The sequence below is a fragment of the Pararge aegeria genome, chromosome 7, assembly GCF_905163445.1.
Source record: "Pararge aegeria chromosome 7, ilParAegt1.1, whole genome shotgun sequence".
NCBI lineage: Eukaryota > Metazoa > Arthropoda > Insecta > Lepidoptera > Nymphalidae > Pararge > Pararge aegeria.
The window spans coordinates 3,773,159-3,797,234 of NC_053186.1; the positions used below are offsets into that span (position 1 = coordinate 3,773,159).

The 24,076-nt window shown below is 35.3% G+C and overlaps 1 protein-coding gene across 2 annotated transcripts in view; it reads left to right on the forward strand.

Moving 5' to 3' along the window:
- The window catches only part of LOC120625099 (homeotic protein distal-less), a 116,475-nt gene that overhangs the window by 86,276 nt on the left and 6,123 nt on the right, over positions 1–24,076 (forward strand). The window lies entirely within an intron of this gene.

Consider the following 24,076-nt stretch of genomic DNA (forward strand, 5'->3'; position numbering starts at 1 on the left):
TCTCAAATTTAATATATGCATGGAAATCAACAGATTAAAAAAAACTGAACCACTTAACAGATTTTTATTCACTAACGAGCTGAAACCAAAAGCGTGTACGTTTTATTAACCCTATACACTTGATCTATTTGACCCCCAATGGTTTCTAAATCTGGAGCGTATGTCGGAATTAGCTCCCAGCGCGTCCCCATAGTAACCCCCCATAGCTTCGTAAATAACAGTCGACCTCCCAATTACAATTAACTGCATTATTTCACTACCCCCGTGTTATTTGTTCATCTTTCAAATTAGCGTATATTTTTAAACCCAATTTAAAAATGAGAAGGGGGTTTTATTATAATTACTGTAGTGGTTTCTCTGTGATCAAAATTGAATCGTTGCAATTCATAAAAAGCCATCCAATCCTTGGACCATATATATCTTTTATTTGTAATAAACATAAATTCCGTTTGTGTACTCTTGCTAAAACTCCGAATAGTCTTGACCGATACTATTAGGCTGAATCGTACAAGATAGATCAAAATAATGTACCTACTACAGTATTGTACTACAGTATTGTAGACTTGGATGGACGATTAATGCTGAATGGACGATGGATGAATGTTGTCCATATAATTGTGGGGATAATCCACAAAAACCATTTTTATCCTTTATTTTTTACGTGGAATATTGGCTCCACTTCGAAGCGATTTATCCTTATCCAATAATGTGTGTTTAATATTGCTCAATATGGCCATTTACAACATGTTATTTAAAGAAACATTTTCGAAGATATTACAGATTTAAAATGTAAGCCAATCAGGCCGGCGCGGTGGCGCGTGCTTATAAAAAAAAAAGTGAACATTGTATATAAAAATATTCTGTAATATATTTAGTATCAGCATTGCACCCGTGCGAAGCCGGGGTGGGTCGCTAGTTTACCTATAACTGTAAGTATAAGTGATTCGAATCTGGTCGGGTTCTTTTAGGGTTAAGGTGGTTAACCTTTGGAATGAACTGCTTAGGGAAATAAGGCAGTCGAAATCTCTAAACATCTTCAAATCGCGCTTAAAACACTATTTCCTATCCAATATGTTGTAAAGTAATGATATATATATTTGTATATATGTAAAATATACTATGTAGTGTTAATAAATTATTAATTTTTAAATTAAATGTCACACTATCCTGTTTACCTTATCTAACATGCTTCATCAATCAAAGGAGGAGATCGCTGTAAGCGATAAGTCCGCCTTTTCGCGTATATATTGATTTATCTTTTGTTTTGTTTTATTTGTTTTTTTTTCTCTATATGCAATACAGACTTTCTATCTATCTATCTGGTCATTACTGTTAACCGCTATTGCAACAGGTCTTTCCCTCTGGTTACGTAACCCAGGAACCATGAAACAACATAATGATTCCCAATCATCTAACGGATATACTTGCTCACATGCAAACATCAATCATCTCAATTTGAAAAGAAAAAAACAATCTTTGTAAGAAATCCTATAACAACGCACAAAGTAACTGTTTACTGCCGTTGCGTTATAGAGAAAATCTATCAACTAAACCCAACCTCCACACTACGCTACTCGAGTAATGTGAGAAAGAAAAACTTTTAGACGATATTTTCTTGGAAACACCTCTCAAATTAGCAAACGTTCCGAGGAAAACTTTTTATTTCAACAGTGCAAGTGTTGTAGCAATTTTTAGAGTGCAATTGGATATTTGATATAATGTATATGTATAGCGGTTATAGCCCACTCGTCTTCACTTTCGGAGGGTTCGAAACCCAGCACGCACCTCTAACTTTTCTAAGTTATGTGCGTTTTAAGTAATAAAAATATCACTTGCTTCAACGGTGAAGGAAAACATCGTGAGGAAACCTGCATGCCTGAGAGTTCTACATAATTTTCTCAAAGGTATGTGGAGTCCACCAGTCCACTGGGCCAGCGTGGTGGACTAAACCTTAACCCCTTCTCATTGCAATGGCTCGATATGATGATATGATGATGTTTCAAATTTTATCTTCTTATGTGTCGTGTGGTGACGGCAGATCAGAAAACAGTTGTCACCTGTTTGATTTTCGCGGGTGTCGTACGAGGCGATTAAGGGAATTTAACAGAGTAGGCCAGCAGCGTCCTCTGTGCACTACTACCATCTACTGCGATCATCAACCCTTGTCTGCCTAGCTTGGTGATTATGGGCAAACCGTCTTGTTCGGAGATACCTAATTAGCAGTGGACGCTAGAGACGCTATTTATGTATATAGCGATAAGCTCACCAAAGTTTACCTGCTAACTTCTACGTAAATTGATCTATTGTATTTACAATTTATCAGGAATGCATATAAGTAGTGTGATCATTTATTGCAAGTTTTTGATCCAAATAATTCCCCCCCAAAATCGCCTGGGTCGAAGAATCGCTCTAAAAATCATCTTTAGCGTGTTTTAAAATTATTAACGTCTTTCAAAATATGACTAATGTCATCGTGACATAACGAGAAACAGTAACTAATTGTTACCGGCGACTTCTTTCACATGGATTTTTATATCTGTGCTTATGTTATTTTCCGTCTCTTAAACTAAAAGTATGCAAACTTGAATCCAAATTCATATTCATATATACTACGACGACGCACACATCGCCATCTAGCCCCAAAGTAAGCGCAGCTTGTGTTATGGGTACTGAGATGTCTGATGAATGATACATAAATACTTTTAATATACATATAATGGGTGTTTATACACTGAAAAACTCTCTTCATGCTCATCACACAAACATTTTCCAGCTGTGGGAATCGAACCCACGGCCTTTGACTCAGAAAGCAGGGTCGCTGAAAACTGCGGCAATCGGCCGTCAAATAAAAAATAAACTTCAAACCAAATTCTGAAATCACCTTGATTGAAACTTCCCACACAGAATTCTTGATAACAAGGATTCAATTACAGCAATTGCAAGTTTTTGACCCAAAATTCCACCAAACACTTCATCCCCATTCCTCAAATCCCGTAGACTGTAATATGGACTATAGAGACGACATTTCTTTGGAAAACTTCCAAATGAATAATTCATATACATCCTGTTCTCCAAGCCAACCGTGTCAACTCTCGATTGTTGTAAAAACTAAGTTATCTCGGAATTATTTAGCCATGCTTATGGAGACTGTTAAATTCGATTTTACGTTGAATAAATATTCATCGATTTTTTAACAGGCCAAGTCGTTCGTCTTTCTTGAATTTTTGCGACGTTAGTGCAATTGTTGCTTTGTTAATTTATTGTTTTCTAGGTTTAATGAGACAGTATCTGCACTTATTAACATAGTTTTCTATTTTTGGTTTCATACGGCAAAATGGATGTCTGTCGCAAAGTGGGCTTACTAGAATTGTTATGAAAAGACAGACAGACATTATCAACCCATTGCCGGCCCACTACAGGACACGGGTCTCCTCTCAGAATGAGACTTGACGAGAGATTGACACAATACACTTTTATTCCGGGGAAACTAGCGGTCCCAAAAGGATTTTTTAAATTATAATTCGATAAAAAAAAAAATTTTAGTTAGTTGGTCTGCTTTAAATTTTGTAATGCTTCTGCACAGCAGAGGGAGTTTTATAGTCTGACGAAAATGAACAATTTAAAAGCCATAACGAATCGAAATAAGTGCTGTGACATCTTAGTCAAAACCGGTTATCGATAAAAAAAGCCATCTCACTCGATCACTATAAGTGTTCCAGTAAGTAAATAACCAATTTCTTCTTTCATAAGCGCAACAACATAATTTATTTTGATTGCATCGGCGGAGACATAAATCATATACCTATTTTAATGCAAAAAAGATTTATTTATAAGCGAGACCAGTTTTACCGGCCGGTATCCGAGGTATTTAAACCAGTTAGAAGTATGCAATTTAATCATTTTAACACATGGCCATCCATCTAGATCGATTGTTTGAAGGCTTATGTTATTGACTGTGACTATATTATCTAACTAATCTTATTATTAAAATAACTAAGACAATAATTGTTGGATATATATAACATTTAAATAGGTCTAGACAAAAATTTATACTTAACGACTCCAGATATGTGGAGCGACAAATTATTTGCAAAGGGTGACCACAGAGTTTCTTTCCGGCATCTTAGTAGAATCCGTTTTCAGAACCGGTTATAATGTCACTACCCAAATATTAATAGTTTCGAAAGCTATTTTTACATGGCACTACTGGCTGTTCCTATAGCTTGGCTTGCTTTTCTTCTGACGTCGTAGTGCCACTATTATTTAGAAATACAACTTTTTCTAACTTTTCCATTAATTCTCAATTTTTGAGTATTGCGGTCACAAGTATATGAAAACTGTATATGTTATATAGTAAAGTAATAAATATATGCCATCCATCTACACATTTATTGTTTTATTGTACCATCGAAAAAGGCAATGAGTGAGAAATAAATATTATTATCGATACCATTAATCGTGAAATTATGAATTCTTTCCCAGCTCTAAAGACCTGTTCACATTCTTCTAGTTGCATCAAATGATACGATATTATTTTGTATATGTTATGATATTATATTTATATAGTAAAAAGTAAGCACTTGTATGTAGATAAGATAGTAGCTCTTTCTCCTAGAATAAAACCTAACAGTTATTAACACAACGTTAGCAGTTGAATATGAATACTACGAGAATCATGTGAATTTTCCATAGGTAAATGTGTTTTTTATATATTTTTTCGAGACCAAGCTTTAACTTTATAGCTCAAGCCATAAAAGGGATGATTCCTAACCGTCTGCTTTGTCCCAAAGAGGGACAGATGCTATTGTAAAAAAATTATTGATTTAAATTAAGATGCTTTATTAATAGAACATAAATCCAATTTTAGCATGAGATTTGCACGAACCCAAGTAGTTATTTGTAGTATCACAACACTAGAATTTCGAAGAAATTAAATGTAAGGTAATTATATTTGTAATTAATTCTACACTTTAGATTTCTTCTCAAATTTACTTTACAATATTTCCGTCATGAATGCTGGCTCTATATAACAAGGTAAATCTTATTGGACTCGAATGCCACTGGAATCATGTGGAGTGGCCATAAAAGAGGCATATCTGTCAACTTATGACGAACGCGTTCGCAAGAATGATTAGTGATGTACACAATTAAGTTGTTTTTTATCGATAAAAGATCAATCCGTGCCGGCGCGGGGGAAAAACGCGGATGCCCGCGCGTCTGTAATAAAACTGTGTCGGCGAGGATAAAGACATTTTGCGGGAGATTCGAGGGCTTTCACCTATAGGCAAAAAAGGTTTTGGCCGCTTTTTGCCCGCGTTCGCGACCTTAACTCGATATAATGGTATGATCGAAAAAGTTTTGTTCCAAAGCACTGCCAAATATGTTGACATATTTTGAAAAAGCGCTCATACATTATTGGTAAACTGCTAGCTTTTGCACGTGATTTTATCCGCGTGATTTTTTCTTTCCGGTATAAAAAGGGTTCTATAGCGCCCTTGGTTATTTTGATGCCAAAAAGTTAAAACAAGATAGTTCTCAGCTATATTCAATCATATCTTTTATAATTTTTATTAGTTTTTTAAAATGCATTTAAAAATTTTCGGAACCGACAGGATTTGGACCTGCGACTCTCTGGCAATCGCGGCCTGAGCGCTTTCTCCAATTAAGCTATGGCTCTCCTACCGTCGATGCCGAAATTAGTATATGCCTTTCACATCAGTCTTATAGCGACTGTAGCGTAATCTAGTTGGGTACCTCCCCGAACAAGCTCTGCCATAAACTCTTCTTCTTCAAAAAACGTTGGATAAACGTTCGATATTATTTTTTTTTCGGAATAAGTACGATTGCAATAAGATCCACGTGCTGATGTTACGTTAGTAATCGGGAACCTCGTCTTCGCCGAAGACGCTATGCAGAAGTCGTATCTGCTTTCACTTGAGATGCGTTGTCGGTCGTAATTTGATCGTCCAGTTCGTAAAGGACGCGATTGGGTCGTCTTCTGAGGGGTGCGGCGTTGTGGTCGGGAGCATTACGCCTCACACTGCGCATGTTTCTACTGCACAGGTACTCGTAGCTAGATATATATTACGGCTAAAGGTTACAAATACAAGGGTGGCTGCCTCGTTGTTCTAGTGGTAAGAATTTTGATCGGTGATAATTTCGATTACCTGGTCGAGACAACAATTTCTTTGATATTGTTTTTTGTCTTACCCACTAGAGTTATGAAATCGGTGTCGTCCACTCTCGCAGCTCAGAGAAAACATTTACGTCAGCCCCGGTTAGTATCTAATAATTGGCATACCGTTATGCATATAATTTTTCTGTTAAGATCACGACAAGTAAGGAAATTGGTATCGTCATGATAATTTTTAAGCCAACCAGCCTGGATTCATTATCATCAGCTCAAAAGGTTGATGTCCACAGCTGGACATAGTTCTTTGAATTATAGCCCTGGGCCGGATGATTCTAGCGGCTCACAGCTACTTGTTTGATGTCGTCTATCCACCTCGTTGGGGGTTGACTGCGTTTACCAGTGCGGGGTCGCCATTCCAGCACCTAGGAACCCTAACGTCTCGTTGAGCCATGTCTGTAACTCTAGTTCTTCTACGAATCTCCTCATTTCTGATTTTATCACGTATAAATACTCCGAGCTCTCTCCATCGCTAGCTGATTAACACTAAGCCTTTTTTAGAGTATTCAGTATATTAAGCAATGAAATTTCATAGCCGTAAGTCATCACTGGCAACACGCACTGTCCGAAACAGGATTAGAGCAGCTATATGGATTTAATATCTAAAATTCTCCCTCCACATACTACATTAATAGGCTAAGGATGACGCTTTCATCTTTTTTCGTTCAGTTATACACTTTTTTAACTTTCTTCGAGAGAGCTGCCACAACCTAAGCTATTAAAAAATAAATTAAAAATGGTCCCCGCCAGGAATCGTACCAAGACGACTTATAAGGCAACAGCACACATTGCAATAGGGAGGTCGTAAAGTAAATTATAAGCAGCAGGTTAACTCTACATTAAGGAAAGGTCAAAATGGCCGACCTCGATATGACGCGTGAAATTCGCGAGCGTCTCATTAACGAGATATCTTTCTCTTAAGCCATCTACAGATGAGCCAACACGTTTCCGAGACTATCCGATCAGTGACTAAAATCGAACAACATCGCTTTGAATTTTGATCTTGCCTTTGAGAGATAATATTTTTACCTTCTAACTGTTATGTTACGTATTTAATTATGGTGTATGGTGTTTACAAAGAAGATTAATAAAAAAAAAAATTTTTAGTCTGTTTATTATAAAACCTTTTGCGATACAACCATTTTTGAACCAACATAAAATAGTGTCAGACCTCGATTACGTATAATTTAATTTGTGTGCTTTATAACTAGGAGCATGAATTGATTTAAAAGCCATACCACACTTATGCGTAATCATCGTAAAAAAGTGTCGTCACCATCAGATGAGATTGCAAAAAGGCAATAACTAGTCATCAAATTATCCAACACTATATGTCCAATGCGCTGAACATTGGCATATCTGTCGAAGCTTACATCGAAAAACCTTTCGCCCAACAAGTCACAACAAAGTACCGCCATAAATTCACATTGCGTAACCCATTAGTGACGGTCGTGATTCGATAAAAACCGTTTGTCGACAATCGACATCGATACACCATAAATGTGATTAGCAATCAATAGTCGTCAAGCTTTGCGTGTTCAAAGAAGAGTGGGACTTTAATTCATTACAAATTTGTTTTACACCATACACAATGTGTCGATAAATTATTTATCTTTCGCTCGCAGCGACACTTGGTTTGCCGTTTCTTATTCATGAACGTTTAGCATCGATGAAAGACTTGACTTTATTAAAACTGTTGAAATCTAATTAATTACTTCGATGGTTTAGTGGTTTGAGGGTTCGACTTACACGAGGCCCTGGCTCCAATTGGACGATGTTTTATTTATTGAAGTTGTACTTCTTTTGGCGCGTTAGGGGAAAATGATGAGAGTAAATTTTTACACACCGTCACGAAAAGCCGACACCCTGAAGTCTATCTTTATATATATATTTCTTGTGTGCGTGTGTATGTCACTGAACTCCTCCTAGACGGCTGGACCGATTTGAATAAATTTTTCGGTATGCGTTTGGGTGGCACCCTGGATGGTTTAGATTCACAAATCAGCAAGACAGATGGGGTTGGCTAGTATATATATATATCTCTCTCTCTATGGTCGTTCCTTCATGACTGAAGATCGTGGTCCTGGTGAGATCTCAACTTCGCGTTGGTAAACTGTCTCCATCGACTTCTGTTGGAGGCCATTTTTGCGATTTGATAGAAGCGGTCTGAATTTGATTTTTTCAGCTGGTCTGCCCATCTTGTTGGGGACCGGCCTCTAGGTCTTTTGCCTTCGGTGTTGCCCGTAACTATAATTTTTTCCAGGCTATCATTCTCCCCGCCGCATTATGTGCGCACATATATAGCTATATTCAAAAACTTTGTCTTTCAATAAAAGGTTTGACCCTGTACACATTGAATTGTCAAAGTGTGCGGGCTCATTCCGGTGATTTTATTGGTGCAATTTTACAAACAGAAATCTCAAATTTTAATGATGAAACATAGATTTCCAATAATGAGATAACTAGATAATGCGTTATAATAAATCTTTCAATGTATTAAATACCTTTTTCTATTGTTTTAGTAGTTTTTTTTCTACAAACGCAGAATAAGGCGAAAGATAAAAATTTTGAAAAGATTTTTATCCTGTTACACCAAAGAAGTATAACTTCTATCGCGTGTACATAAGTACACACACGTTTTTTTTTTCTTTACAAGTTAGCCTTGACTGCAATCGCAACTGGTGGTTTATGATGATGCATTCTAATATGGTGAAGGGCTAACCTGTTAGGGGTACGGCAGTCATAAAACATTCAAACCGGAACCGGTGTTCTGTTGGTAAGTAATAAGCCCTGGAGTCTCACATGCGCTCTCTTTTTCTATCCCTATGAGATAAAACGAGAAAATGTGTCGAAATAAATTGTGTAAACAAAAACATGTATTCCACATACATGTTTTTGACAAAGGAGCGAGGAGCCTCGGAGAGCACATTAACCATCGGTCCCAGTCACTTCGAATCCAGGACTTCGTAATCAGTAGCGAACATGCTTAACTACTGAACGATCGAGGCAGCAAAAAAAATTAATAGATCTTTAAAATGCCACCACAGTAGCTAAAGTCGGCGAAACTATAATGAAATAAACGTCACAAACAATACAAACAAAACCCAAACAAACCTTTTAGTTGAAACTTACAACTCGATCGTTCAAAGCGCCGCGCAATAAAACTACTTCTCCGGCGGAAACTTTTATTTTATAATATAAGAGACAAATTCAACTGGAAACGGCAAGCGATGTGACCGCGACGATGACCACTTGACGTATGTGTGCCAATCGGCTATTGAAAGCCGTGGAGATTGCTTTACGATTGCATTGATGACTAATTATAGTAACTGTACGATAAAATACTAAATGTACCTACGTAAAATAACTTGAATTTAGTTTTAATAAACGAAGGTACGGGCATTTAGTTTTAATTTTCATTTTACGATATATTAAAGAGTATCAACAAACAAATCTTTAAGGATTCCATATTTTTTAAATCTTTTTAAATATAAATAATCCTTACCTCGCGATTTCACTGTCAACTTTTTCACATACAAACTGCCATCTAATTAAAGATTTTAAACTAAGGTTTGGTTAATCAACATTTCTTAAATATAGTTCAACAGATACATTCATACCACTGTAATATTTTTTATTTTCAAGATAATTCTTCCATCTAATGCTCCATGCAATATCCCGGACCCACCGCGTCGCATTATCTTTCCGCTAGTACAACAAATAAAAGTAAAATTACCAAATTTATGGCTATAACATGTAAAAACCTTTCCACAAACAATTATTCTCTGGATTTATCAAATCTGTGTGAGATTAAAAACGTACCTACGACGTCTTACTTTTAACCGAAAGCCAAAATACCAATTTTTGTGCATATTATAGCTTTGAGAGTGAATTTTATACCTTTTTTCCCTGTATGCAAATGTACAGGAAGCGAAGCCTTCGACTGACTATTAATAAGTTACAGGATCAAATAAGAGAATTAAAGAAAAAAGAAACTCCATTGGCACTCAAACACCTCAATCGTTAAAGGATTTCATTTCATTTGACAGAGTTCAAAACACACATTGCACATGACATTCACAAATTATGGATTTTACTCAAATCCCATGGGATCCCCTCATCAGATCCTTGCATCAGGACTTGGTGACTACTTCGAACGTCGAAAGCATACAACCCTCTTAAGTAAAAAAAATAATTTCGAAATCAATTCACATTTCACGAAGATCGATGGAACATACATTAAAATCATATTGCTTCTAAGCGATAAAGCCGCCTTTTATATTCTACTAGATCTTTGTGTTTCTCTCTATTCTTCCTTTATATTCCTAACTGTGTATTGATGTACAAATAAACAGTTTAAATAAAAATAAATAAAATATTAACACATACAGTCCAACGAGGAATCCTGCTTCCTTTCTGAAGTCGGTTTAAAAAAAGTATAGTAAGTGTCACGCAAAAAGTGAGCTGATCAAAGATCAAACTTTTAATCGATTAGCTTTTTTCCCCGAACACACCCCGTGCGGTCGTCCCATTAAGATGGCGATGCGATCAGTTGCTACCTATTTTAGGCGATCGGGAAAAACTAATTATCACATTTTTGACAACATCATTGAGGGCTAATTAAATTAAGATAACTGCCCTTTTACAGTGTAATGTGCTGTTCTTTTTTTAGTTTAGTATTAGAGTGAATTAGACCGTACAAAAAAGTGAGTTGTAATGCGATAAAAGTGTTTGATATCTACACATTTTTTAAAACTCTTTACTTTGACAAGTTAAGCACATTAAAAAGAGAAGCAGAATCTTAAAGAAGTATAAAATACAGAAGTCGGCCGTAGCCATCATTAATTAAAAGTGTGGCATGCGTTATTTGTTCGCGTTTATTACGTCTTTTTTTAAATCCCGTGGGAACCGCTATATTTCTTGGGATAGAAAGAAGTCTTTGTTATTCTCCGATATTTCAAGTAGCGGTGTTTCAAAATTATAGTTAATACAGTTGCTAAGTTAAGGATGAACAAACAAACAATCACACTTTTCAATTTAAGTAATATACATGCAAATAAAAACTAATACATTAACCAGATTATCAGCCTACTATGTCCCATTGCTGGGCACAGACCTCCTTCTTATTGAAGACAATATTAAAGAGCTTAGACCCGGACATCGTCCGGTTTTTAACTCTTACTATAGCATGTTATACATAATAATAGGAACCGACAAACTAACATGCTCCCTGAGGCAATAGGTTTCCATACTCCTGTTCTTCTTTCATTAAGGGTTGTCTGGAGGAGATCGCTTAAAGCGATAAGACCGCCTTTGCGCATTGTTATTCGTCTTATATTTATGTTTTCAATTTATATTATAAATTGTGTGCAATAAAGAATTTATCTATCTATCTATCTATCTATCTATTATTTCCCTAGAAATATATATTTTTCGTTGGTTCATATAAATAAACAACATTTAATAATTCAAAAATTTCTGAACAAATAACCGATTGGCCTTACCCCTTTATCGCCAAACTTGCTAATTAATAGTCAATCGAGGCATTTTAAAAAGTAAATTTACTATTATAATACCGAAAAAAAAACACTTTTTTTTAATTATTTATCGATAGAAACTTGTACTAAAAGTGGAACAAATTGCGTGTTGCTTTTTTAAGCATTTACATAATCATAAATTACATAACAATGTATATAGTTAACTAAGTTTTAATAATAAATATATTACGACAATACACTAGCCCAAAAGCAAGCGTAGCTTGTGTTATACTAAGATGCTGGGTACTAAGATAAATAAACCACCCAGAAACTGAAAACCATTCATCTTTATTGCACATTTTCTAGTTGTGGAAATCGAACCCACAGCCTTGGACTCAGAGAGCAGGATAACTGCCCACTGCACCAATCGGCCTCCACGGTTTTGATTTATGCCCAAGGTGCAATCTAACTCTGTGCAAATTCTACAAAGTTTAGTTAAGCTAAAGTGTACATAGGTAACAAAGCTTTTATAGAACCGCAGGAGCGGTTCCCCACAAGTTTTATCGTGCTAAAATGTTTCATAAATGTCCATTTACAGGATAAAATCTGCATATGTGTAAGTAACCTGAACATAAGTGAAAAGCAAATACATAAACAAACAAACAAACAGAAAAACTTTCGCATATAATATTAGTATGGATGAAAATTAATATTCCATGATAATTTGCACAAGTATTGAAACATCGAAGTATTTACATTTATTCAAGCCACAAAAAGTGTCAGCAAGACAAATTGTTACTTTATTTTAAGTATTCACATAATTTTATATACAAATTACATTACAATAAGTGTTAAACAAAAAGCAAGCATTATATGCTCAGATATACACTTTGTAAGTGAAAAGCGTTCAGATCATACAATCGATTAGAATATTCAACAAAGTATAGTTGGTGTCATGTGAAAAGGGAGCTGAGTATTGACCGGCGAAATGAAATATTTAACCACTTGCAAATGCAAAAGATTACGATTTTAGTACGTAAACTTAATAAATAAATTAATAATAAAGCTAAACGATTATACCTGCTAATCTACAAAACTATTTGTCTGATTTGAAAATTACAATAATAATTGGCCAATGAAGTGTTTTTTATATCCCACAGAAATGCTATAATTTCCTAGTACAAAAAAGTATTTTTTAGCCGTCTCTAGGTTGCCAATTTCATAAATAAGAAGAACTATGACAAGCATGGGCTGCCTATCATCTTATAATTCTGATGATTTGCGCTCTGTTGATGGCATATGCCATGATCTGAATTATATTCCTATATAAAAAAATCAAACCATAAACCATCTGTAATAAATTAAATCCAGCACGGATTACTACGAGAAAGAACGACAAACAAACATACTTTGTCATTTATTATTCCACTATATTAAAGAAAAAATCGAGTCCATTGTAAAAATTGCCTGACTACGCAGGAAGATCCTAAGTACTCTTTTTACATTACACGACTTATATTTACATTTATTGAAGCAGAAAAAGTGTCAGTAAGACAAATGGTGTGTAGTTTTTTCACCAACTCGCACTTTACATATGAACGAAAGTGTTGCATGTATTAAAACCATTAGGTATGTTTCCTGTCTCCACTTAACGTAGGGAATAATTTATGGTGACTAGAAAAAGTTCACTTACTTTTCGCTTAATAGTTAATATGTTAGCTGGGACATCGATTTGTGTTTATAAATAAATAATAAACAAATATAATACGACTATTCACACACATCGCCATCTAGCCCCAAAGTAAGCGTAGCTTGTGTTATGGGTACTAAGATGAATGATGAATATTTTTTATTGAATAATATACATAAATACTTATAATATACTAGTGTACCCAGCCAGCTTCGCCGGGCTAGATTTTGCTTATATTTAAACAATAAACTTACATCATTAAATTTTTAATTTAAGTTTTATAATATATTAAATTATTTATTTCTCTCCGTATTCATTATCTTCTATTCTCTTCTGGAGCGGGTGAAGGCCATTATCTACACCCATGTACACCCAACAATAGAATATCATCATAGTAAATAAAAGCTGTATTTGACAGTTTGACAATTCAAAAATAGGAGTGCTCCGATCGTCACCAAACTTTACAGGATTACTCGCCAGGTCAATCCGGAGATTCCCTGAAAGTTACATTGAAATCGGTCTAGCCGTTTCGGAGCCTATACGGAACATACCCACACACTTTCTCTTTTATGTCTATAGACATATAAACACCCAGACACTGAAAAACAGTAATGTTCATCACACTAACATTTTCCAGTTGTGGGAATCGAACACACGGCCTTGGACTCAGAGAGCAGGGTCGCTGCCCACAGCGCCAATTGATCGTGTTTATGTATTCACGGTGATATTTAATCTGACCAATGTGTATTCATCATTATCAGCCCATTACCAATCCACCTCTCAGAATGAGCAGGGCTTCGGCTGTGGTCCACCACGCTGGCCAAGTGCGGATTGGTGGACTTCACATAGCTTTAAGAACTTTGTGGAGAACAGGCGTACAGGTTTCCTTACAATGTGTACATCGTTGAAAAAACTGATAGTAAATTGCATAAAACGCACTTAACTCCGGAAAGACGAGGTGCGTGCGAGGGTTTGAACTCGATCCCCGCACAAGGGAAGCCGATTTCCTTACCACTATCATAGCTACCAAGAAAAGCAATGTCTACTTTTTCTTGGTAAAAGTTAATTCAAATCACTCACCAAAACATAATATAAAGTTTAACAAGAAATATTAGGCAGGTACAAAAGGCGGCATTATCACTCTTCCAGTCATCCTATACAGGACAAGAGAAAGGTTACAGTATAGAGTCAGGGTGTACACAAAAAAATTAGTAAGAAAAACAAATACGAAAAGAAAACACAAATAATAAACCATATAAAAATATAAAGAAAATTTAATTAACAGTTAGGTGTATAAGAAATATCCTATATAGAGTGTCACTCGGTGGTGCGGTGGCTGTATTGATTTAACCAATTGTGGTCAATTCACGCAGCAGAAAAAGATTTTAATAACATATACTTACAATTAGCTGCTTCCAAAATTCTATACGCAGACATTAAAGTTTTAATTTCGTAACTGGTGTATTCAACTTCCATTATTTTGAATATTGCTTGACTTGTTAATGAGTTGATGTAGATCGGATAGATTACAAGAACTGTCAATGTTTTACGATAAAAAAACACTGTATACTCATTACACAATTGACGAGAATAGATGTGTATCTAATAATATTTTCAGGGTAAAAAGGAAACTCACATGCACAAATAAATATGCATACATAAATTCATATATATATGCATGTGTTTGTTTGTCAACTAAGCCTCCGTCTGCCTGTCTGTCGGCGAGCTGTACCTGTTCTGTAATTTTTACAGAATGTATATATGATTACCGCTATAACAACAAATAAGAAATGGTTTATAAATACCGCTATATTACGCGTCGCTAGTCTGGCGCATTATGTCAAGGGGATGTCATGATCAACGGTGACGCGAAAAGATTAGTAGTCTGTAGTAGTGTAGTAGATTAGTAGTGTAGTAGTAGTAGTCTTTTTTCTTTAATCGCTATACGCGGCTAAAGAAGTTTTCACTTCAAAGATATATTAAAAAACAGCTCCATATCTTTCGCTGTGACAACTGTATACTAAACCCTGTTTATTATACACTTACCTTTCTACCACCAATTAGCGAGGCATCGATCTGCAATATTTCATAGTTGATAATTTGCCGTACTGAAAGCTTCGCTTATGAATTGTCCGCACACCCTTGATTTTCCAGGACGCCCGTCAAGCTTTAAGCGATTAAAAAAAAAACACATATACATAAATAAATAAACAAAAATAAATCTCCAGTTGAGTTAGTTAAAAGCGTAAATGTAAGAGTGTTGGGTGTATAAAAATACATAAGCACACAACAGAAAATATTATATGCACATATAAATACTACAATAAATTTCATCACACACTTGACACTTGTCTGGGTTTTGGCGGATTATACCAAAACAAGATTAGATATGCATATTAAACTTAAATTAATAAAAAAGAACAAAGTTCAAGGAAATACAATCAAAAAAGTACTGCTAATTTATCTTCCTCGATAGGAGACGATTAAAAAATAAAATAAAACAATATACTTCGCGTCATTCAATGTCCGGCCTCGGCATGCAGTTTTGTATCGGCTACTGTTTTTTTAACAGAAAAAAATAAGAATCGCGTCATTCGCGACAGTGCAGAGCCTAAAAAGTGATAACTTTTTAATTATTTATTACTTTTAATAAACGGAAGCCGTGGTTAAAGCTCTAGCAGTCGCGGATTAAAGAAAATTATGCTTTCTTTATTAATTATTTAAAGTTCATTGTACATGCATACAATAATCTACAATCTGCTTCTTTAAAAGTCAAAAGTAGTCAATAAGTTGAAATAAAAATTTAACTTATCATTCTATTTTTAAATGCGAATATTCTTTACACTATTTCAATAAAACCAACGACGTCTTTAAAATTAATAATACAATAGTTTAAATAATAAAATAAAACAAACCACTCCACGTCATTCAATGTCCGAAGTACTACGTCATGCAGTTTTGTACCGGCTACTGTTCTTTTTACAGGAAAACAATCAAAAACCGCTTCACGCTCGACCGGACAAGGAATAAATTCTTCTGTGGATATATTTTGCAGATTGAGCCGTTGATTTGGTTGGTTTAGGTCATTTTGTCAGATTTCTGCAGATTGTACCGAATTCAGCTTAATTTTATTTATAATTTAAAACAAATTAATAAGTTTTACAGGAATACAGAAAATGTTGGTAACTTACCTTCCTTTATATGAGACAAAAATAAAACAAATCTACTCCACGTCATTCAATGTCCGGCCGCGGCATGCAGTTTTGTACCGGCTACTGCTTTTTACCATAAAAAAACAGAACCGCGTCATGCGCGACCGGACAAAGCATTAATATTGATATGTTTTTAATTATTTATTAATTTGTTCTGTATATTTATTTCGAAGATTGAGCCGTTGTTTAATTGATGTAGGTCGTGATCTGTCGGTCTATCACGGATTAGTGTTGAAATGTGAATTTTAAAATAATTAATAACGAAGTTTAGGCGAGACAATTATAAAAATGCAGATCTTTCAGAAGTCATTAGGAAGCACGCACAAGCGCTACTCGCCGACAAGATTCGCTCAAAATGAAGCCACCAACTGAGTCAGCGGGTTGGCATGTCTTCCAACCATAGACAACTTTCCTCGATAGATCCACCTTCCTCTATAGATTTTCCTCTATAGGAGACAATTTTAAAAATAAAGCAATCAACTCCACGGGTTGCCAGGGTGTGCCATGCAATTTTGTACCGGCTACTGTTTTTTTTACAAAAAAAAATAAGAACTGCGTCAAGCGCGACCGGTCAAAGCATAAATATTAATAACTTTTTGATATAATTTATTAATTTGTTCTGTATTTAATTCTCAAATTGAGAAATTTATTTGATTGATGTACGTCGTGATCTACCTCGCCTCTTTGGTCTAGTTATTAATATACTCTCTAAGTCCTGCTTTCGATTCCTGGATCTGACAAAAAAATTGTATAGGTATTTTCACGAAAAAAATGTTAATATCAGCTCAAGGTTAGATAATTGGCAGAGTCCAGTCATCAGTTCTTTCGCTAATAATATCCAATAGATTAGTGCGCGTTTTAGATCACGCTGGTTATATGTGGGTTGGCGACCTATAACAAGTTATATAACGCGACCGATATAAAAGCCCCTGATTCCTGAGTCCAAGGCCGTGGATTCGATCCCTACAACTGGAAAATGTTTGTTTGTTTGTTGGTATTAAGTCTTTATTGCACACACACATTTTATATAAATAAAACACAAATACAGATGAAACTTAAAATAATAAAAATAAAATAGAGCGTGCAAAGGCGGTCTTATCACTAAAGCGATCTCTTCCAGACAACCTTTGACGTTAGAAAAAAAAAACGAAGGAACGGGTTGGTGCAGCAATTTAAGTATAAAAAATATATATTTTTTTGTTGTTTGTGTGATGACCGTGAATGTTTTTCAGTGGCTGGGTGTTTATCTGTATAGTAAAAGTATTTATGTGTGTTATATTCATAAAAATATTCATCAGACCCATAACACAAGCTACGCTTACTTTGGGGCTAGATAGCGATGTGTGTATTGTCGTAGTATTAATTATCCTCGTAATCCGTAGTTGATGAGTCCGATCTAACACGGTTACAATATTTTACCATGCGGCCAATCACTTGTTTTCCACTACAGACATAACATTACGGTAGAATAGCTATTATAAACGGTTGCCATATTTTTACCGGTTGATAACTCTTATTCCTCTACCACTTTCGGTCCCTGAGTCGAACATCCAAACACTATACTGAACTTAAAAACTTACAACGTTAAGCCCAATACATCATTCACAGCCTAACGTCTCACATAGGAGAAAAGGTTTTAGAGCAAAGACTGGTTTGCGAAAATTTACAATTATTTATTTTATACGTTAGTAATTATATCCGCGACCAACGGCATAATGGCACGAGGGTGGAAATCAATTTCCTAACTTCAAATTAGTACTGAAAAAAAAAACCGATACTTAACAATTTTTGGGTCAACCCGGGATTTCAAGTGATCTGTAGTTGAAAGTACTAACCACTGTAACAATAAGGTATATGTATGTTGAGATAACTAAATTTAATTAATTAATAAAATAAAATAATTGCCTACTGCATAAAACCATCCAGCCGAGTGGTGGAATAGCTGTATTCGCCAAGGCACCATTTCTTAGTGCTATGCTCTCTATGCCCGATATTTCTTTGTACTCACCGCCCTGTATGTAGAATGCCGTCCTTATAACTATGTCGGTATTGCATACCGTCGTCCCGAGGAACGGACTCGGTGAGACCGGGCAAATATATTGCACCGAGAGCCGGCGGGGAATTTTGGGCACTTACATAACAGTGTCAGGCTTTCTCTGTAATATACCCACCACGTTGTTCTGATGGGGGTTGATGGGCTTTAACTACTGCATAGTAATTATACCTATGGCTTAGTGTGTTCCCAAGAACTACCCGTGTGCTAATTGAGTACGGATTTTTTTAAATCGAAAAAACTGGGTGCTAACGCGTATTGTACAACTTAGAGAAAAATAACAAAAATGACAATTCAATAGAGCGACTGAGGTAATCGGTACAATTTAGAATGCTTAGTGGGCACTGTTTGGTTTCGACGATCAGGGTACTGTCGTTTTTCCATTTTGACGTGACAACGTCTTATAATTCGATGGAGCCCGCTGCACGCACGAAAAAACATGACGTATGCGGCGTTACCTCGCTCTGAGGCGTTCCATTCAAGGCTTGAAGTGCAAGCGAGAGCGCGGAACGATGACAAAGAGGCACAGTCGGCCTCCGCGTTCGACATCTGTCTCGTGGTGTGGTTGTTTACTCTTAGAGTAAGAAGATAAGACCAATATATAGGAACTTTGTAAGCACATAATTCGTAAATTATTCTTTTATGTACTACCTTACCAAAGATTCCCACTAGCTCTTAAGACTTAGCGATATCGCAAAAGGCCTTTTTGAAAAGTGAAATTTTTGTGCTCTGATTATTTAAGATGAACTTTTGATAGCGATTTAACAGTTTGTATTTAAGTACCTGTTCTTTTAATGTATGAATTTATATTGCCTCCTTTACAATCTCTGTGATAATCGTCATCATCATCAGCCCATTTATGTCCCACTGCTAGGCATAGACACACAGTTTTTTTTTTATTAGTCTAGCGCTTGACCACCTGATTGAAAGTGCAGATGTGGCCTAAGATGGGAGTCACTTGACAAACGATGCCTTTTCACTTTTTTTTTAAGGTACCCAGGTTATTAGAAGTAAGACTCAGACACAGAACATCAAACAAACTTGCTACCTTACACACAGCATCTAAAGCGACCAATTGGTACTTGGCTGAGCCATCATAAAGATGACTGCAATACTCCATGCAAGACCGACCCTAAGCCTGATATAGGGTAACCAGTTGGTGGGGCGTTGAGTACCGCTTCACTTTATTGAGAATACCAAGTGTTTTGGTGGCAATTTGGGCTTTAGATTCTATGGATCTACCAAAGTTGATGTTAGCTGTGATGTCGACTCCATTTGGCTCAAAGCAGACATGTCTGGTTTGACCTTTCACGCTTCCAATGTAATTTCGTGGGCTTCTCCTTTGCAAAGTCTGCCTTACGAACCGGTGGTAGAGTCACGACAAACAGACGAACCCGGTGAACTTCGTACCACCTAAACGAACGCTATCTATAAAAGTAATCCGATGTGGTCTTTCTTTGGATTATGGGCTGTTCCTTTTTTTGTCGATTTTTTTCAAAACCATCCCAGTTCTGAGTCAAAAGAAACCAATAAAGAAATCACATTGGCGGAGCCATTTTATAATTTTTGGCTTGACACGTACGGTAATAAATAATTATTATAATTAAAGAGATCGATAGAACATAGATTACCACATATGCTTTTGTTTATTTAACTAAACACGTAGCTTAACTGAATTGGAGATGGTTACGTAGCTCAGAGAATCGAAAAACGGAGCTCTAGGAGCTGGATTGACAACCGCACAGAAAAGCGCACCGTTAAAAAAGCCACCATAACGTGGTCCGATGACATAAAACGTGTCGCAGAGAGTACATGAATACAAGCACAACAAGCCCGTAACGTGTGAAAATCCTTACAAGGGTCCTAAGTCCAGAAGTGAACATCCTGTGGTTGAGATAATGATGATGACGGAACTTTCACGTTACAGATTATTTACGCACCTCTATCTTAGACTACAGTGTCACTCACCATCAGGTGAGACCGCTGACTTTCCATTAAAAACAAAAACAAACCACAAGCAATTAATTTAAAGTAAAAATAAAACACAAACCGATTTCGAAACTTGGCTGAATAACACCAAACCGTTGCATGACAATAGCCCTAAAAAAACAAAAAGCAAGATGGCTGCCACCGCAGTCCGCAACATATGGACAACCGCAGTTTTATTTTCAATAATACCTATTTCCATGAATGTCAGTACAACATTGTTCAAAAACTATACAAAGCTATTTTATTTTTTATTATATTTTATTTAAAATACAATGCATACGTTTAAACAATGTTAAACACATATTTATTGCAGCGAGGTTACTAAAAAAATACAATTGATGAAGGTTGCTTGGAAGCATCCGGCTCCGTTCTCATCTTTCAAAAGATAGAAAAATGAATGTTAAAATGTAAATTATTGATGTTGGAAAAGAGCAACTTCTGAGTTTCTTTCTACACGGTAGAATCTGCCCTCCGAGCCAGTAGTAGAGTCACAAACAATCGGACTTAACGTTTCGAAAGTGCTTATAGAGTAAAAATAATTTTTAATTATGAAAAGAATAAATAAGATGTTTTCTAAAAGAAAATAATCCGTTTTTACTACCTTTTTATTAGCTTCACCTGTATGTTGGTTTGTATGTTTGTACGTTTGTAACCGACTTCCTTGGACTTGATTTTGACCCTCTTCGAACGTTCTGATTTCGTTGAAACTTTGTAGATATATTGAGGACCGATGAAAATACACTAATTTGATAAGACTCTGCCATTTTTATCAATATATTTCAATTCATATAATTTTCATCTTGGAAATTTCAGGCTGGAATGATGTTAATTTTAATTTTCAATCATTATCTTTAGCTTATTCCTTTAATATTAACAAATCTGATGGTGCATGTGTTACCGATTAATTTTGCTGTACTAAAAGTGCCTAATAGTTTAAAAAAAACTAAAAACGCTTTTATAAACCGAATATTCTAAAAGGTAAAAACTACTTTGGTTTTTATACCAAGCGTGTTTTTATTTATTATTAGAATCATAGGGAAGCTCAATTATATGCCCACTGATTTTAATTGAGCCAACTGTACTTCGCCATACCAACAGCCGGTCTGACCCGCCGCATTCGATTGTTCACACAAAAAAAACTAAAAAAACATATAAAGCAATTTTAGATATAACTTGGTAAGGAAGTCAATTGGAGCAGAATACCAATAGAATAGGTTAGGTAGGTTAAGGCATGGGTCGACCCCGCTAATAAGGGTGGGGTGAAAGTTGAGGGTAGTGATGCGATGCGCCTGATATCGATAACCTCAATAAAGTATATTTTTTTAGAAAATTAAAAGGATTTATGACAATAATCTTTGATGTTTTACATATTATTAACTTTATTAACAGCTATTTCGTGTGCACTATTCCCGTGAACGGTTTTCCTACTTCCCTAACTTATGTTTCAAAGTATAAGAAAGTTTCTAATTGAGAGAAGTACAAATCAAGAAAATCGATATTTACTTTTATAATGCAAGAAGTGATAACTAATCCATTGATTTCAAGTTTGCGGTTGTCCATTGTGACTGACATTAGATCCTTAAAAAGAAAAAGCCATAAAGCATGTGAATTCTTAAATCATGAAAAAAACCAACTCAGATTGTATATATTGTTATGAAGAAATCAGCGCACTTTTTTAAATCAGCTATATTTAGTAGACCTGTCTTTGTGATTAAAATCTTATATTCTCAACTTCTTAATAGCTATATGAACTATTAAATAAAAAAAAAATCTATCATAATAATAAAACTATAACTAAGTTAGTTTCTCATAAAGATTTTATTTCATTTATATCAACTCTAAAGCGTCTCCAGTTAACTAGATAAACAATATTACAATGTAAACATAATATTATGTAACCTCATAACGTCGAGTTATATAAGTTTTAAATGCAACATGTTTTAATGTCAACCCAGCAACCTGTTACCGTGATCGTAAATAATTTATCCTGATGTATCGATTATCGATAATACGGCTGTCGCACCGTTTAAAATACAGCTCATTTCATTGATCAACCGGTCAATATAAGTCATTATTAAATGAATCTTGGCAAAATAATCATTTTTTTATTCTGTACTTGCATTCAATTTAAGTCTCATTAATGTATGTTTACCTTAGCACAATAATACACTAAGTCATTTGTAATTAAAATTTACCAAATTAAACTATTCTATCTCCATTTTTTTTAGCACTGCTGTAACTGAAGTTAGGTCCTGTTATTTTTAACCTAATCTCGTGATCTCAAATGTTAGAAGGATCAAAGCTTAAGTTTTTAAAAGTTAGGCTCCAAAAGGTCAGGAAACTCTGAACTCTGAACACACTATGAACGCTGTATTTTAAATTGACCAATTTAGTGTCAAGAGCTTGTTTCAAGTTTATTTTAGGTTTAATTTATGGCACCTTTTTGTTTCACGTAATCGTGATTTTTATGTATTTTTAAATGGCTATTAATTTACTTGACAGCTATAATTAAACATAATTATTATTTTCCGCGGTATATAATTTAAAACGTCAATTTTTAATTTCAGTCGTAATTGAGAACATGTTATCGACAGGGTTTTCCTGATCTTTTATTGTTCTCAAATTATAATTTCAATATTATGTGGATATATATTTCATTTTACAATAATTTGCGTGTAATGTGGGTGCATCAGTATTTTTTACTCAGATACTTTATTAAATTGCTTAAATTGTGAATAATAATTATTCAGCTTAAGAATAAAATCATATAATGGATATTAATAACTATTACGGTTTATTTTGATATTGATTTATACATTGCCATCTTTATAGTGACTTTAAACACAATGGTCATTTTTAAAATAGATTAAAATATAAAAGCCGTAAATCGTTGACAACTGTCATAGTGATGTGACATGACAATCGTATATAATTCTCGGTGGCTTATAACTCTCGGTAACTCACCTCTATTCTAACGGTAAAATAACGGCACCACAACTTGCTTGTAGTCCCACCGTTGAAAGTATATAATCTTTCTTTATGTCCGCCTGCCTTAACTGTTCTACGTACTCTTAAGTGCCTGCCTCTTTGTTATGAATAGTAGAAAAGTACAAAATTTAATTTAAAAAGTGCGTATTTGGTTAGTTGAGTCTGATCATAGCAAATTGGGGTTCATTGTATATAATATAGATTGCCTTGACTATATTTTGAAGACGCCCTGGCGCAGTGGCTACCGCTGTTAATTTAATATATGGCAAGTCCAGGATTAGACCCAGAGAAGACATTTCGATAAGATGTCGTGTAAAACCGATTAGGGGTACGGGTTTGATATAAGTGCGATCCTCCTAACAGGTAAACGCGCTAGCATCTTAGACTGCATCATCACTTTAGGCGGGATATCAGCCAACTTGTAGTGGAAAAACGAATAATCAATATCGATACAATCGTGTCCCGTCACTACACTAA